The sequence below is a fragment of the Aplidium turbinatum genome, chromosome 1 (assembly GCF_918807975.1).
Source record: "Aplidium turbinatum chromosome 1, kaAplTurb1.1, whole genome shotgun sequence".
Lineage (NCBI taxonomy): Eukaryota > Metazoa > Chordata > Ascidiacea > Aplousobranchia > Polyclinidae > Aplidium > Aplidium turbinatum.
In genome coordinates, this window is record NC_137472.1 from 33278773 (window position 1) to 33296802 (window position 18030).

The following is an 18030-nucleotide window of genomic DNA, read 5'->3' on the forward strand; positions in this document are numbered from 1 at the left end:
TTGTAAACAATTTATCAAATCAATACACAAAAAGAAATCTCATTCCTCTGAGATTCAATTTTTTCACATTGATTTTACGTTTGCAGCTGTTAAAGTTTTGAAGAACTGTCTTTGTTAAAATCACTGACAAAAAGCATTCTCTTCAATCGCAAATTGTCGATTAAGTTTATTTGTTTCCGACGAGTCTTTTACTTCGAACCTTCTTGTTAAATACAACTTTGTGCGAACTGCGTTGATAGGCTACAGAAACTCTTGGACTGTATTGTTGCAAAATGGCTAAAATTAAAAGCTAAAGTGCAAATCTAAAGACCTTGTATTCATATTGTGCCTCTGTCTACTGTACAGCATCAACTTAGCATTTCTAAGCGACCTGGTAAAGCTACACTGAAGCTTAACATTCAGTTTGTAAGCTGTGACAAAAGAGCTAACAAACTCTTGTTAATCGTTTGCTCACAAAAAACGGAATTTATCTTCGGTCATGCGTTATTAACTTTGCCTGAAAAGTAAAAACGAATTTTGAAATCACAAACGCGACAGAACCAAAAAGTAAAACAGTGATGTGTAAAAATCAAATATTTTACGTTAGTTTCATGATGGTTGATACAAAAGAAATGTGGTTAAAAAATTGTTTCAGTTTGTTTGAACCACAAAGAGTTTTGCTAAGAAAACAAGATGTAAATGTTTTTGTCTACAGTACTTTGGGTAGTTCACAAGTGTTGCTGAAAGCCACGCAAATACATCTTATTGAATCGGAATAGCTTACATCAAAATTCTAAGCAAGTTTACTCCTTATAATTTTACATAATCCTGTAATAGTTTTTAAGATAGATGTATGTTTATACTTAATACAGACAAAAAGGTAGAAGCTATTAAAACTATATGCTACATAACAAAATGTGGTTATTTGTAAGTAAAGGAGTGCTTTAGGTTGAACTTAGTTCAACTATGCCATTTTAAATCGAGTGTGAAAGTTCAAAGCAATAGCATTGTCTCTAGCACTTTGACAGTGATCCACAACGTAGCATTATCAAACTGAAAAAAAAATAGTCAGATTTAACTAATGATGTGACACAATGTTGGAAACATACCCCTACACTGTACCCAAGCATGCTGAGAATCAAAACATTTAAATGCCACTCCACAACACCATATCGTTACGTTGAAAGAGCTTGTGCGCCTATCATTTGCCACTGAACTGAATAGGTATTGCATCTCACAAAGCGACGCCAGTCCTGAAAAAATGGAGTTGCCAAAACCTGTCGATGTCGCTTTCTTGCAAGCGCACTGGCACTCAGCAAGATAAGCAAGAATCTATAAAGGTCAGCTGAGAATTCGTATCTGAGCTCGGTGTACAAACCTTTGAAGACTAACTTAGACTCGAAAACAAAAACAAATCGAAAAATTAAAAAAAAAAGTTTTAGAATTTGCTGTTTTAATTGTTATGAAATTCTAAGACTGATGGGAAAAAAACATCAAGTTTTACAAAAAACACTAGTTTGAAAAAGATGGGAAAAATCACAAAACTTGAACTATGGTTTCTATTATTTTTGAGAACTTGAACTTGAATACACATCCATCGCGTTCGCAGACGTGTTCCAAATGCTGGTTAACTGGATCTAATTTTCAATTTGATCTGAAAATTGAAACAACAACATCTTTAGTCTGTAGCGATATGGTAATGGATAGTAGGATATAATTACAATCAACTGCACTGTTCATATTCTAACAAGAATAAATTTTAACTGTTATATGGTGCAGTTCATTACATTTTGATATTGTACTTTCCTATTGCCAACTTCAACATTTATGTAACGAACTGCGTAGTGACGTCCATCCGGCCCTCTTATCAAAGTGTTTGGCTTGCATCAACCAGAAATGTTTGCCCCTTTGCGTTGTACATACAAACCTCAAACACTTGCAATGGCCGTGACAACGACATATTTGTAAATAGGCCTAGCCCTAAAGGATGGAAAAAAAACTGATATAATTTTTTTGCAAATTGAAATTTGTCGACAAAACTTGCAATGCAATAATTTTGTAAGTTTGTTACATAAAGTGGCGCACGCAGGATTCTCTTGAGAGGAGACATAATTTCTGTTGTGAATGTTTTGTTTTTTTCTTCTTAGCTTAATTTCCACTTTCTAACAACAGCTTATATTGGATGAGTGTCGGCTGCATAGCCGAGTGGTGAGAACCCTGGAACGGCAATTGAAAGGGCGCCGGTTCGACACAGCTCAAGAGCATGCGGCTGTGTCTTTGGTCGGACACCTAAAGGCATACCTGAAGTTGGACACGAAAATTGGCTTCCTTGGCTTCCCGTCCACTTAATCTAAATCTTCAAACACCGGGTGTAAGCCTGGATACGACAAACAAAAACATTGGATAAGCCTGGCACTTGACCACGATTTTATTTTTTTTCATATGTTTTTGGGACGTAGATCATGTTTATTGTTAAAAAAGGGCATAGGGAAGGTCATGCCCACCTGCATACGCCATTAGTTACATAAGTCTCTCAGGAAGTTTACCTAGACTTGTTTTGAGATTAACATGCCACTAAATGATGTAGCTAATTGTTTCCACTTTAAAACTTTGTTCAATCTTTGGTTACATTTTTTTATATTTTGGTTTTTGTAAGTGTTGTTCTCAATTGATTCATTACATGGCTCATAATATTCAAATAAAATGTACCTAGTTTACGTTTAAGTACTTTATTGTTAATTTTATAGCTCAGGTGGTTAAGTACTTAAGTAGCCGAAGAAACCGAAAGATCAAGCAGTGCTGGTTCGGCTCTTCCGGTGTGCGCATAAGCCATCAGCACAATGCATAACAAGAACTGCTCTCCATTGAGCGGCACCTGGTGGATGAAATAATTTACAATCATAATTTTAACAATCAAAACTTCACTCTGTCAAGCTTGGTGACCAAGCCTTGGTGAATGGTGATACAATAGTGGTTCAAAGCCTCTACTCTACAAGTGTGCGAAACTTCCAGGATTAAGCCCCCAAAAGGCTTTTTCTGTCCATACGTAGCCTAAAGATTTAGTCAATAATATAATGCAATTTTGAACCTTTAATTTTATGTCCTTTTCATTTAAATAAGAACTGCTTCACGACCCTATCATTGTAAAACAGGCTTCTGAAAGTTTTGGTACTTTCATGTCGTACTGTGTATTCCTAACATATACATATTTGGTTTTGAACTACTGTAGTGTAACTACTGCACTGATGAGACCGGGAGGTCGAAACGGTGTGCACTGTCTGCAGTTATTTGGTTTTGATATGCTGAAGAGACAAATGCAATATATACATCTACAGCGATGTAGTCTGCTTGAAAGACTTTTTGATTTAAGAAGCCAGATTTTTCAACCTTTGACATCATAATAATGTGTGTTTGCACATAGCGCTCTATCAAATCGCAAATATACGTTGCTCTCAGCGCTTTGCACAGCAGACAACGTCAATGCAACTGCATAGAAGCACAGCCGAGTAGATTATTACCTCGAATCCATTCCTTTGCTGAGTGCCAAAATTCGGTTCAATTTTAAAAAAATATCTTTGGCATTACGGGCAGGCCCGGATTTAGGGGGGGGCAGAGAGTGCAGGTGCCCCGGCCCCCCCGACTTTTTAAGAGCCCCCTACGTGGAAAAAATGTGATTTTGTATTATTTTTTCTTTCAGCCTTTGAAGTTTCTGCAAAATGCTTGCTTGTGCAGTGCTGGATTAATGCTACTGTAGACGTAGAGGTAGTTTTTGCACGGGGCTCCATCTAAAAGTGCCCAGGGCCCCCAATCAGCTAAATCCGATTACGGGATAGCTTGGTAGACTATTATCCGACAGGACCTGATCAGAAAGTTATTAATGTAAAGCTTACAGATGATGAAGACATTTGTGCGTACAGACAATAATCATTGAAGCGTACATACAAAGGCTATTTGCGTCTCGTCCCGTCACTGTTCTTGTGTTCACAAAAGATGTTTTCAAAGCAACATTTTTGTCGTGGGAACGCTATTTCCAACATGTACCATATTTTCAAGAGTACATTAATGACTATAACTCTTGTAGATGAGTCATTATCTTTGTGTGTCTGCGCTCAGTGATTTGTTGCTAATCCCGCAAGAGTATGCTTGTACACGACAGTGTATATTTTCTATTTACTTTTAACTGTTTTAGAAGAATATTCAAGCAAACAGGTTTACAACTTCAAAGTAATTCAAACAGCTCATATTATCTACACCAGTCTTTGCAAACAAATTGCGAAAAGTAATTTATTGTAACCAATTAGGGATAAGTTAAGCGTTGTTTGCAAAGTTAGTGTGCTGGTAACCTACCTCATTAGTTGTTTACCGTATGACTTAATTGACATTGTAGAGCTTAAGAATGGTTTGCTGGGAAATAACTCGGAGTCTCAGACCATCGTTATCACCCCACATTCACTGTTATTACTGTTTTAAGATTTTTATATTTCGGCCTAAAAGTTGATTTTAGATTGCAATGTTATCAAGACATAGCCATATCAAACCTTTTGTGGGAAGGGATAAATATTTCAAGCTCTAATTGAACGATCACTAAGGAAAAAGTTAAGTCGAATTATAGCTTCCTGATCGCAGTTGGTAAGAACTGAAAATTATATTTTGTTCGGGATGTTCTTTAGGTAGGCTTATAACTAAAAAGTCACTCCAGAGGGAGCAAAATCTACTCAGTGCCAATAAAACTAATTAACTATAGTAATATAAAACGATTCTATACAAAATAGTGTAATGAACAACGGTAATTAATACAAAATGATTTTATGCAAAACAAAATGATTTTATGCAAAACAAAATGATTAAAACAATCAAAAAATCCAGATATTATGATAATATCGCTCTTGGTGTTTTGTATGGTTAAAAAAGTTGCTGATTTTCAAGTCGAATTTAAATCGTCAACCGGTCACTTGAAATCTAACAACTGAAAAGTAGCTGCCTAGTGTCACCTTATGGCTTGAAAGCTATGTTGATGGTGGACAACAAAGCCTGTGTTTGGTACTCGGTCGTGTTAAGCATTTTCACGAAACTGATTCCACTGGGGCTAACAACAACAATCTCTCTCTTTTTGATCGGATGTGGCTGCACCAAGAAAAGCACTTTCTTTTTTTATCGCTTTATGAATATGAATAACAATGCTGCAGTAAAACAGCTACAGTAGGCCTATTCGTAAGATTCTGCTTGAAAATTCCAATGAGGAAAATTTTTAAAATCTACCGTTTGTGTGCTGTCATTTTGTGATAAACCGTTGCATTTGTTTCAAGCTGTTTTTTTTCCTTTTCTTTCATATTGGCATATCTTTAGTCTCTACAAAGCATCAAAAATAGCTGAAATGGCTAGCCTTCATTTCGTGGCAATTTTTGTGATTTAATGTACGGTAAAGCAATGTTAATTCAATTGATAAAGAAATCAATATGAAAATGAATGGTAAAAGACCATATCAACGATAATTTCAAAATCATCCCCTGCAGATACCTAGCCTACTCCAAATTACAGGTGACAATGGAAATAAACAAAAACTAAGAACTTTTTCTATCTTGGAGATTCAATAATAGTGCAGGCCCTTAGGGGAATCTTTAGGCTAAACGTGTTACACGTTGTTTTTTTGCATATTTTTGCAGTTGATCAACCCAACTTTGATTTTAGTGGGTGCCGCAACTTTTTGGGTCACGTGATCACCCCCGAATCGGGAATTTCCCCAGAAATCACGTTTCAGATCTTTTTCGGCATTTTTGTGTAATTACATATTTGAATTTTGTATATTTTAACTTAAAAAGCACATACAAATAAGTGAGACAATATAATTTGATTGATGACGTCATTATGACGTCATCACATGTATGTTTTTGCTTTTTTAACCTATTTTGGTCGTTTGCTGTTGGTTTTAGTTGGAGTACCGGTTACTAAAACCATTTCACAATTCCTAAAAGTAGTTTCGTCATGATTGCATCTTTTATGACGTCATCATTACATTATTAAAACTAGACAACTTCAAATTCAGGAACCAAAGATAAGTTTATTCCGAAAAAAGCGATCAAATACTCTCATTATAAGTTTTGCAAATGCTTAAAATTTTACAATTGCAAGCAATAACAATACTTCCAGTACAGTATGACGCAATAACGACGTCATCAAGGGTATAACCAGAAGAGCAGCTACCGGGGGTGAATTTCCCTTTTAGTCATGCCACTTTAAAATTTAAAATAATATGTAATTATAATCTACAAATCAAATTAATACACGACCCCAGAGGATGCAATGTCAGAGTCTTAACACTGTTAATTCAAGATGAAAAAACTAGCGGTTTTCGATGTTAAATTCCTACCATACGTAATTTGATGTTAAAAAATTCGTACGACAACTTTTTCAAGTTACAACATAGAGTTTAGAACAGTGGTTCCCAACCTGGGGGTAATTACCCCCAGGGGGTAATTTGCCTATTTTTGGGAGGGTAACGAGACCCGATTTGAAAACTGTGAAGCAAGTGAAGGTTGTGAACTTTACAAAAGCGAAAAAAATGAACAACCGTCTTTTCAAGGAACTATGCAAGGAGATGGGAGAAAGATACGAAGCATTACTGTACCACACAGAAGCACGGTGGCTGTCTCGTGTCAAAGTGATAACCCGCCTGGTCGAACTTCGTGAGGCTGTCCATGTTTTTCTGATAGAAAAGAAGTCCGACTTGGCTGAATATTTCTCTAACCAATAGTGGATTTCCCAGCTGTGCTACCTGGCTGATATCTTTGGTGAATTGAACAAAGGCAATCTTTTAATTCAAGGCAAGAATGTAGCTGTGATCGACACCAAAGTAGCCGTATAGCTGCATTTATCGCAAAGGTTAAATTGTGGAACAAGCGAGTTGGAAGAAGCACAGTGGCGCAGTTTCAGACACTCGACAAGTCGACATGTACCTCGAAGGCAATGTACTTGAGTTGACAGCGGCGTTGAAGGAGGACATAGCTGACCACTTAGGCCTGCTAGCCAAGAAGATAGACAACTATACTTTCCGAATTTGGACACAGCTGGTCTCCAACAGTGCACTGAGCCCTTCACATGTGATGACATCCAGGTGAATGATGAAGACTTTCCTGCCAAAGAAGAATTTATCACTCTCCTAATGAACGAAGCGCTGAAACTTGATTTCAAGGGGAAAGGCTTGGAACCCTTCTGGATTGGCAGACTCCAGGACGCACCAGCATTAGCGATACAGGCATTAAATATCCTGACATCTTTTTCAACAACGTATCGCTGTGAACAAGGATTTTTAACTGTCTTGGAAATGAAGACAAAGAAGCGCAATCGCCTGGATGGCGAAAACGACGCAAGAATCGCCCTCACTACCACAAAGCCCAGGATCACAAAGCTGGCGGCTGAAGTCCAGGCCCACTCGCCCAACCTTTGCATTGAATGTTTATCACGCATTGTTATCTTGTATTCAGTATTGTATTGTATTTGGATAGCCATAGTTAGCCCTTTGAAATACACAGCAATAAACACCTTTGGTTTTGAAAATTGAACGTAAGGGTAATTGGCTCACTTCAGGGTGGAGATTAGGGTAACAACCAAAAAAAGGTTGGGAACTACTGGTTTAGAAAGTCTTGAGCATTTCTTGAATGATCAGTGTGGATTGGAGATGAAACGTCAATGTGGATTGAAGATGAAACATCAGAGAGGATTGGGTATTTTGTGGTTGCATTGCATGTTTCGTACTCGTATGAACAAAGACTTGTGCATTTTATGGATTTTTTCTTACAGGAACATCGAGAGCCACAAGTAGACTGACAAACCGGAACAAGCTGATTTGCATCATTATGTTTCCAACCCCAAGGTAAAGGAGAAAGTAGTTGCTGAACATTTACGAGGCTTGATTTCCGTATTTCAGCTTGGTATATCGCTCTGCGTGTAGCCTATGTTGCATCAGAGCAGCTGACGTTGGTGGCAGATTTTCAATAGTGCAACCATCGGTAAACATCATATAACGGCATTCGTCTACATCCGTGATAGTAGGACCATTGCCATAAAGAGCTATGACATACTTTGTATGTCATTTATAGAACTAGGAGAGCTTGAGAAATTCAGAGAGTTAAATAAGCCACACATTTCGGTAAGATTAAGCATCCAACAATCCCAAGCCTTTTTTTCCAAAGACGAAACAGTATCACAGATGGTGATAGCATAAAACAAAGGTAAAGAAGCGCAAATCATCGGAGATTGAGGTAAAGATGAAACAATGTCATGGATTGAAATAAAGCGAGTTTTTTCTCCAACTCCAAATTCAATCCATAGTTTACAGATTTCTAACTTGACAAAACACGAAATTGCAATAATTACCACATCAGTATCTACTGTTTTGGCTATGGCATCGGATTTTCCATGTTTCACATTGAGAAACATACGGGTGTCTGCCTCTTCGTGATCACATGGGGAAACCTCAGACATGTCGAATGTTTGATTGTTAAGAGCTGTATCTGACGATGTAACAACAATCGTAAACAAGTTTGGATCGACTGAAGTTATCACAGCTTGTTGAACCAGTTGATATAACGCAGTTTTGTTGCTGTCATTACCCAAAAACTCAGACCAGTTGAGAGGAAGACGAGTATTACTTGTGACAGCCACGTAACATCGAGACCCTGTTTCTTGCAGAAGATAAGCCTCAAATAGCTACTGCCATCACAGAACATGCCAGCAGTGTGATGTCAGGCGATTATGAAGTAGTGAAAGAATCTGCCTCGAAAATCGATCACTACGTTCTTGATGGAGGGTTCTTGTTGCATCGAGTGCCATGGAAACTGGAGACAGTTATGGGTCTATTGCACAGTCGTATGCAGATTTTACCATTCGTCATTATCGCTTAGCAACGGTGATCTTTGATGGATATGGTGGTCCGTCTATCAAAGACAATACCCATCAAAGACGCGGCATGAACGTCCGACCCGTTGTTCACTTTACTGTAGACACCGAGGTCATTGGAAAGAAGGAGCAGTTCTTGTCCCTAGCTTTCAACAAAGAAGGATTAATTTCTCTAATTTCTGCTCAACTGAGGAATAGAAGCTGCAATGTGATCAACGCACCAGGTGATGCAGATGTGGACATCGTCAAGACGGCAGATGGACAGCTCTCATCGACATAGCACGACTTTAATTGGTAACGACACAAACCTTTTAATATTGTTACAATACACTATGCTGACACTGACCCAGACATTAAAGACCTTTACTTCCGCTCCGACAAAGCTTACGCAACCAAGATACACGACATCAACAAACTTAAAGCAATCCTCGGACCAGACATATGCTCACAGCTCCTCTTCATTCATGCATTCACCGGTTGTGATTCAACGTCAAGGATATTTGGTGTCGGGAAGAAGACGCTTTCAAGAAACTACTGAAAAGTCAACCAATAATCAAAGAATGTGCAAATTGCTTTATTCTCCCAAATCAGACAGACCACATCATTAAGGATCTTGGAAACAAAGCTATGACCGTTATGTTTGGCAACGATGGCAGTAGTAACCTAGAAACACAGCGATACAATACATTGGTCAAGAAAATTAAAACAGCCAAGTCCTTTGTTCACACTGAACGTTTGCCACCTACATCATCCTTTACCAAATTCCACTGCCTCAGAGTTTACTACCAGATTATGGTCAGGATGGGTAGGCTACTGACGATGGTATGGATGCTCTAGACTGGGGATGGAACGTAGACAATAATCAGATGGTTCCAATCATGACGGACATGAAAGCTGCCCCGAACAACCTAGGCTACTGAAAATGGTCATTGCAATTGCGAATCGTGTCCACCTCACTGTAGTTGCCGGAGATATGGGCTACCATGCCATGCTGGATGTGGACCATGCCAAACTGGTTCATGTGTCCATACAGCAATCACAGAATTACAGACGATGACATCGAGAGTGACAGCGATGAGCATTAGTAATACTTGATCCATTTGCTTTCTTTACGCTGATTATGTCAAGAGTCTACATGACCACATCGCATAAACTCTTTATGCCTGCTCAGTTAACCCAAATATATATAGAAATTTACCGGGTTTTTTAATAAACAATACATTGCTATTGTATATTTTTAATTGTTTTGGCAGCCATCTTGGATTGCCATATTGAATTTATAGGCTATCAGATAATTTAACAATTCTGAGAATGGTCTTATTGACTTTACAGGGTATAAAAACCTAGATATAGACACCAAAACTTCATGTTTTGGTCATATGATGACCGAGTTATGGTCAATTCACTATGTTATTTTAATGATTTGGCGGCCATCTTGGATTGCCATATTGAATTTATAGGCTATCAGGTGATTTTACAATTCTGAGAATGGTCTCATTGACTTCACAGGGTATAAAAACCTAGATATAGACACCAAAACTACACGTTTTGGTCACATGATGACCGAGTGATGGTCAGTTTACTGTTACTTTATTGGTTTGGCGGCCATCTTGGAAGCTATCTTGAAAATAACGACTTTCCGGAAGTTGGATCCCTTAAGATTTTGAATATGTTAATACGGACACCCAATACTAATCAAATCAGTTGAAAAACCTTTTGTTGCAAGTTTTTTGGGGTCAAACCATATATGCCCCGACCTATAGTTATTGCCTACCTACTATACTAACCTATAAGAAAAAGTCTGGAAACAAATCACATAACAAAATTATGACGTCATTTATGATGCAATACTGACGTCATATTTGAAGGAGTGATTATTTTAGCATTGGTAACTTATTGTAACCAAAAAAGTAACACCAACAACAAACAAGCGACTACAATAAGAATAAAACAAGCAAAAAAATTAATATATGACGTCACAATGACGTCATTAATAATATAATTTTGTGTGATTTTTATCTCGTGTATTTTGTAGTGGCAGTCAGTCCAAATGTAAAAAAATAACGTATCTAATTGCATAAAAATGCCGAGAAAAGAGCTCAAAATTGATTTGGGTGGAATCCCCGATTTGGGAGTGATCACGTAACCCAAAAAGTTGCAGCACCCAATAAAATTGAACTTAGATTCATCAACTACAAAAAAATGCAAAAAAAACAACGTGTAACACGTTTAGCCTAAAGATGCTCATTTTTGCCCCTAAGGGCCTGCACTATAACTGAAGATGGAGGGCGAGGCTATGAAATTCTAATGCGAATAGAAATTGCAAGAACTGCATATAAAAAATGTTTTTTTGCTCAACGTTCAACTCTTTTGTACAATTTTGAAACATGGACAATGTCACACAAAATGGTAAAACACATCGACGCCTTCACGATCTAGAGCAGGGGTCGGCAACCTACGGCCCGCGGGCCGGATCCGGCCCGCCAAGCAAAATTATCCGGCCCGCAGCATTTTTGCAAATTGTAGTTGGCGGGCCAAAACGAACATCCCATTATTTTATGCTGCCATTTGGTTTTACATAACCGAATTAAGATTACTAAATGTTATGTAAAACTTTCGCAATTTTTATCCGTAACGCTCACTTGTAATCACGTAGCCTGTGTACTTATGCCGCAACAATGCTTAGTTAGGGCATTGTCGCCATTTTGAATTTCCTTGACATTCTTTCTCTGCGAACTGCATTTTAGAGAGAGCGACGTTGCAGGCCTGACAGATAGTTTGGTAGATTTGAAGTTTTAAGAATTAGTTTGTTTGAAGGTTGATAATTTAGAAATATGTGTAGCTTAGGAAGCAGGAATTGGCCTTTTTAGTGACAGCCGGTCCAGACTTTTAAATTACTTTATTTTTTAGAGTTATAATTTACTCCCAGTTCCATTTTTCCGTTTTTTTCAACAAGTGATTCTTGTCTGAAGAATTTGCTGCTTGTTAGAATCCACCAAGCATAGGAAATTATCACAAAGCGCCTTTGTACCCGCGACCTATCGATCACGGGTCGCTTTGTTATAGTAAACTAGGTTTGGGGCAAAATTTAGCTTAAGCTTGCAGAAGGTAGCATCAAGGTACTTGGCAGTTTCACCTTGAAGTCCGGTTATATTAGCCTATTTACTGCATGCTAGTTGCAGGCTACATGAGTTGCGTTAGTAATAGTCAATTAACCGTATATTTAACGGCAAGTTGAGAACACAACTTACTGATGACCACTTGCAAGATGTTATGATTCTTGCCTCATCCAACCTATCACCTGACCTTCAGAAACTTTCTAGCAGGAAACAACATCAAATATCACATTAATGTTGTGCTGTCAATAAATAAAGTACTTGGTGTTTTTCGTTACCAATTGTTACTAATTTTCTTTATATTAATCTATATAAGCCTATAGTAGCTAAATATGGAGATACTCTGATAAGAACGCCAATTTTAACAATATTATGAAAAGTAAAGAAAACGGAAGTGCAAATGGAAAACTTGTACGGCCCGTTGACATCTGCGCAGTTTTGTTTTGGCCCGCGACTGAAGAAAGGTTGCCGACCCCTGGCATAGATGCTCATAGGTAACAGATTTCTAGTAGGGTTGCCAGATTGGGCGCTTTTACGCCCAATTGGGCTACTTTTGATTTCTCCAGGCGCCAAAAATTCGCGTTGGGCGCGCTTTTTTGGCTGGCGCCCAATTGGGCTACTTTTTTTTTTAAATATAATATAATTTTTTATGTAAAAATTGTATCATATTTAAGATTTTTACCTAATTCGTAGTTATTTCATTGAGGAGCAGCGTTTTTGGAGGCCTCGGTGGGGTTAGGCAGGGTTACCAATTTGGTATAAAGATGCCAATTTTCAAAAATGTGCATGTTTAGGCTTTAATATCTGGCAACCCTGGGTTTTAATATCTGGCAATCTGGCAATCCAGGTTTTCATGAAAATGCAGTGGACATCAGTTCAGTTTGTTTTTATTTCTGACCATCACAACGAAAAACAATATATGTCAAACATAGCAGGGGTCTAGAAAAAGGTAGAAGCGACAAAACACGGACGCTATAACGTGCATGGTGCCAAACCAGGACAATCAGTTATGGCATGGTCGCAGTAGCGTAGCCAGGAATTTTGAAAGGGGGGGGTTTTGACCACCCAGCGGCGGGGGGTCTGGGGGGCCTCCCCCAGAAAATTTTGAAAAATTACTTTGAATTTGGTGCAGTCTGAGAGCATTTTTAACAAAAATGTGGGTACGAATATTCCTGTAAAATGGTGCTGTCCGGTAGCATAGCAAAAGTATAAGATCATGTTTTCTTCAGCATTTTTCGGAAGTAAAGCTAAGTCTCTGTGTTTTCTTGTTGCTAATTCCTGGCTGAGATGTTTGAATGTTTGGTATTGGCAAAACTCGCTCTTTTAATGCAATTTTGTTTAAAATTAAGCAATTTTTTTTTAGACTGAAAACATCATTCTCAATATCGTGACGTCACACGCGTGCCAAAGGGGGGTTGTAACCCCCAAAACCCCCCCCTTGGCTACGCCACTGCATGGTCGCAACACCTTAATAAAGTTTTTGCAAATGTAGAAAGATGAGAAAAAAAGGCTAGTGATTTTTTTTTAACAATTCATATGAGTAAAAAGAAAAACAAGACAAAAAGATAGTTTCTACGATGATCGACCATGGTGGTCAAAACTGTTGATGGTCTTGAGGGGAACACTCTTGATGCGTTAGCTCATCACGAAAAGCAATTCAACCATTTTTTGTGTTTAGGTACCAGTACTTGTTTGTAGTTATTTTAACAAACAGTTGAGTGAATGCATGGTTGCCAATCTGTTTGAAAGATGTGAAGAACTGGAAAAACATTTGGAGCTGGTTTACAAGGTTCCCCTTTGGTTCAGGGTTGCCAACCTGTCTTCACCAAAAAAAGCCAGACCTAGTCACAAAAAAAGCCTAAAAAAAGCCAGAAGAAAATAGCTGAAAAAGCCAGTATAAAATAGCTGAAACAGCCAAGAAAAAGCCAATTAGTATTCATTAAACATACACATATAAAAATTGCACAACCTAATAGTGTTCCACCGAACTTTGACTTCAGCGACAACGCAGAAACATAGTTAATGAAAAGACAAGCAACTAGAAAATTTTCTCGTTTCGGCTTCAAAACGACATTCGGTCGGACACTACAACCAAATATAAGTTAGAAATTACTGCTCCGATTGACGCTGACTGAATTTTTTTTCTAAAAAAAACGGGAAAGATAAAATTAAGCCAAAAAAAGCCAAAATTATGTTGGCTTTTTATTAAGTTGACAAAAAATCGATGAAACATGAAAAAAAGCCAGAAAAAGCCTAATTTTTCTGGCTTTTTTTATTTAAAAAAAATAAGCCAAGGGAGTTGAAAAACAGCCAGATTCTCAAAATCTGGCTTCAAAAAAGCCAAATTGGTCACCCTGCTTTGGTTAAAAAGGCGATGACGTCACGGAGGAGGTATCCACCAAAAAAATAGTAGAAAAGTGGGGTGAAATCAGTCAACCATGACGATAAAAAGCATGCAAGTGTCCGCCTTTAGTAAATTAGTTGTGATTTGCTTGTTTCTGCTTCAATTTTTACAATTGAACCAGCCCTGCCAAGCAGAAGATCTCACCTATGCAAAGCAATGTAACACAGGCTCGAAAAACACCACATATCTCCTTAGAAATGAGTTAAACTTGACCAAGTTTAACTATTTATCCGAAGAATACACAGCAATTAATAAAGATAACAGCATTTAATCAAGAACATATCTCTGTCGTTTCTGCTTCGATTTTTACAATTGAATCATTGCTGGAAATCACAAGCTATCGTCTACCCAAATAAAGCTAAGCCAGACTCTAAAAGTTAAAAATATTTCCTAGGTAAAGAGTTGAACTTGACCGAGTTTAACCATTTATACGAAAAATAACTTTAAAGATACCAGCATTTAATAAACGCTAATTTAAAGAACATTGTTCCCGACAATTTTCACCAAATCAAACGTCATATAAAAACCGTTCAAGTCTACTGAATATTACGTCATGGAAATTCCTAAAGCATGTGCCAAAATTGCACCAGCGTTCATAAGAATTGTGTCAAACCTGTTTGGGCCTGTTTAAACAGGAAATATTACATCAGCTTTAAACACCTGTTGGAATGACTTCATAATTGTCTTTCATTATTGCGTCACAGTACTGCATACGTGAATTTGAGATATTGCTATCTATTCTGGTCATTCGTAAAATGATTGTTTGAAAGTTGGCCGCACATTTAACTGTTGGCTTAGTGCTTGCTAGCTGGACAAAGGTTCCGTCTTTTATCCAAGTAATCTGTTCTGTAGTGACAGTTTTCAGTGGTGTACGCGTTGCACCCCCTCGTTTTCGGTAGCCGTGGGCTAATTTTTACAGAAATACACTTTTTGAAAAGAAGTTCAAGTGTGTGTTTCTTCGGTCATTATATGCAGACGAAAGGATCCGGGAACTTTAAGTTACAATTTTCCCACGAAGAAATTATGGTTTACCGCTGTGACCATAAAAAAATAAAAGACGAAGTTAGTTAGTTGGTAGGCCAAGAAGCACTTAGAAGCAAAGAAATAATAAAAGAAGATCTTATTGGTTGGTAGTCTAAAGAAGTAAAGAAAAGTAAAGACATTTCTTCTCAGTTTGGTACAGAAGAAAAATAACTTTGACATTTATTGGCAAGAAAGAAGATTAAAGGCAATCCATCTGTGCTTGAAGATTCAAGTGGAAGAATCCAAGCAAGTTTTGTGGACGTTTGGACTTCACATACTCGTACAGCTACGGTATCGTGCATTTAAATTCTTTTTTGTATTTTCACGGTCTTTGCAGTTAAGTTTTTTATAACTACTGTAATTTGTGTGTTTGTGTAACTTAATTTTTTAATTGTTAAATTTAGCCCTAACATTTAATATGTCTACACTCGGTGGTGACAGGGACTCGACCGCCGTCGACTCGACTGAGTTTAAGCCTGATGATGTTCTTTGCGGTCGGGCAGGCCATTCTGGGGAGGGACCCATTAACGATGAGGCTAAGTCAGTTCGAGAGGCCCGGCATCTTAGACGGGATCTTTTGACTCAAATTGGGAAACTTTCTGTGGCCCTAGGTTCTTTGAGTGATAAGCAGGAACTGTTAATTTTTCGATCTAACTTATCTACTTTAGAAGAGGAATTACGGCATTTCCATGCTCTTTTGAGTAAAATTGTTAACTCTGCAATCTTGGCAGAACTTCGTGATAGGGTAGATCCCGAATTTAACTCGTTAAAAAATAACTTCGAACAAAAAGAAAGTGAGTTGTCAGATAGGTTGGATGCTGACATACATCCTGAGGATAGCGCCTCAAATGTAAGCACTAGGATGTCTGAGAGCTCGTCACGGATAGTTGCACAAATTAACCTACAGTTAAGACGAGAGGAGCTCCAGATCCAAGCTGAGGCCGAAGCGAGAGCTGCTGAAGCCGCCGCGAGAGCTGAGGCCGAAGCAAGAGCTGCTGAGGCCATCGCGAGAGCTGAGGCCATACGAGCTGAGGCCGCCGCGAGAGCTGAGGCCATACGAGCTGAGGCCATCGCGAGAGCTGAGGCCGAAGCGAGAGCTGCTGAGTTCGCACTCAAAGACGCTCAGTTGAGGGCCGAACAACGTAAAGAGGTAGTTTTAGCTGAATATCGTTCTGAGTTGGGCTCCCGGCGTAGCTCTAGGAAGGGCTCTTCTAGGCATTCCAGAAGTGAACATCAATCACAGTTTAATTTACCTAACCTTTTCCAGACGCCTGTTCAATCTGTAAGTGGACCTGTACAATCCACATGTTTTCCAGCTGTTTCAGGAGGTCTCGGGGCCGCGGCTAAGGGTCTTCCGAAGGCTGTAGAGCCAAGGTCTGCAAATTACAACCGAACTCCTCCCCCAGAGCGTACAGGTCACGGGGCCGCCATTAGCAGTAATGCTTTGCCCCCTTCACAGTTTTCAGCGCCGCTAGTTTTTGATCGCCCAGCTACACGTAATTTGGGTGGTTGTGAGAGGCGTATCGTGTCTCCTGATTTTAACGTGTTTGAGGATCGTGATCGGGCTGTGCATGTGACTGAGCCCACTCAGCCCCTTAAGGGATATAGCTTGTCTTCTCCCGCTAAATCGAGTTCTCAACAGCAGGATTGCTTTTTTGAATACCAAAATAGTAGGACGTTCTTCGATAAGGCGGCCTTGATTGGTTACGATGGTAATAATATGCCATTTGTCTTCTTTAAAAATCGTGTTATGGCCTTGATGGCAGCTTCGCCCTTTAAGGGAACTCGTTTGACTTTGTTGCAAGCAGCTTGTGTTAGAACAGCTGCACAAACGATTGCTAATTTGGTTTCTGACACTCCTGGCTTGTCAGAGGAAGACAGGATAGAAATGTCGTTAGCTCGCTTGTCCCAACGTTTTGGAGTTCGTGGAGGCCTTTTCGCAGAACCAGAAATTAGAAAGTATCGATATGGTAGCAAATTGACTTCCATCTCTTCCAGTGATTTGAAAGAGTTTAAAGATGAATTGTCGCAGTGTTTGCTTTACGCGAAAGCTTATGGTCAGCGTGATAAATTAGAAGGACGTTTTGTTTTGGATTTGGCTAAGCGACTCCCGTTTGACGCTAAGCAGCGTTATCTTGACTTTTTAGGTGATCAGTATGGTAGCACTGAGGAACCTACCTTTCAGAGTTTGTTTGATTTTGTAGTACGAGAGGAAACGCGCAAGTCGACTGATTTTAGCATTATGCTAATGGGCGATTCTGGTGAGTCGCAGCAATTTAAAAAGTTTGGCAAAGGAAAATTGCCTTCATGTCCGGTTAGGCAGACGTCGGTAAAACCCCATGATAATGTGATTTCAGGGAGTTCGCAGTACTCGACTGCTGTTGGCGCACCGCGCGGCGGTGTGGCCAGACGTAGTGACATACCGGCATGTTTTTGTTGTTCATCACGTGGTCAAGTTGAATATCATTTTTTGTCTAATTGTAAAGAATTTTTGCGCTTGACACCTAAAGGTCGGAGAGATGTCATTGTGAAAGCTGGAAAATGCTTGAACTGTTTGCGCCAGCATATGGTTAAGGACTGTAATCATGCAAACAACTGTCGTCAGTGTGGGCC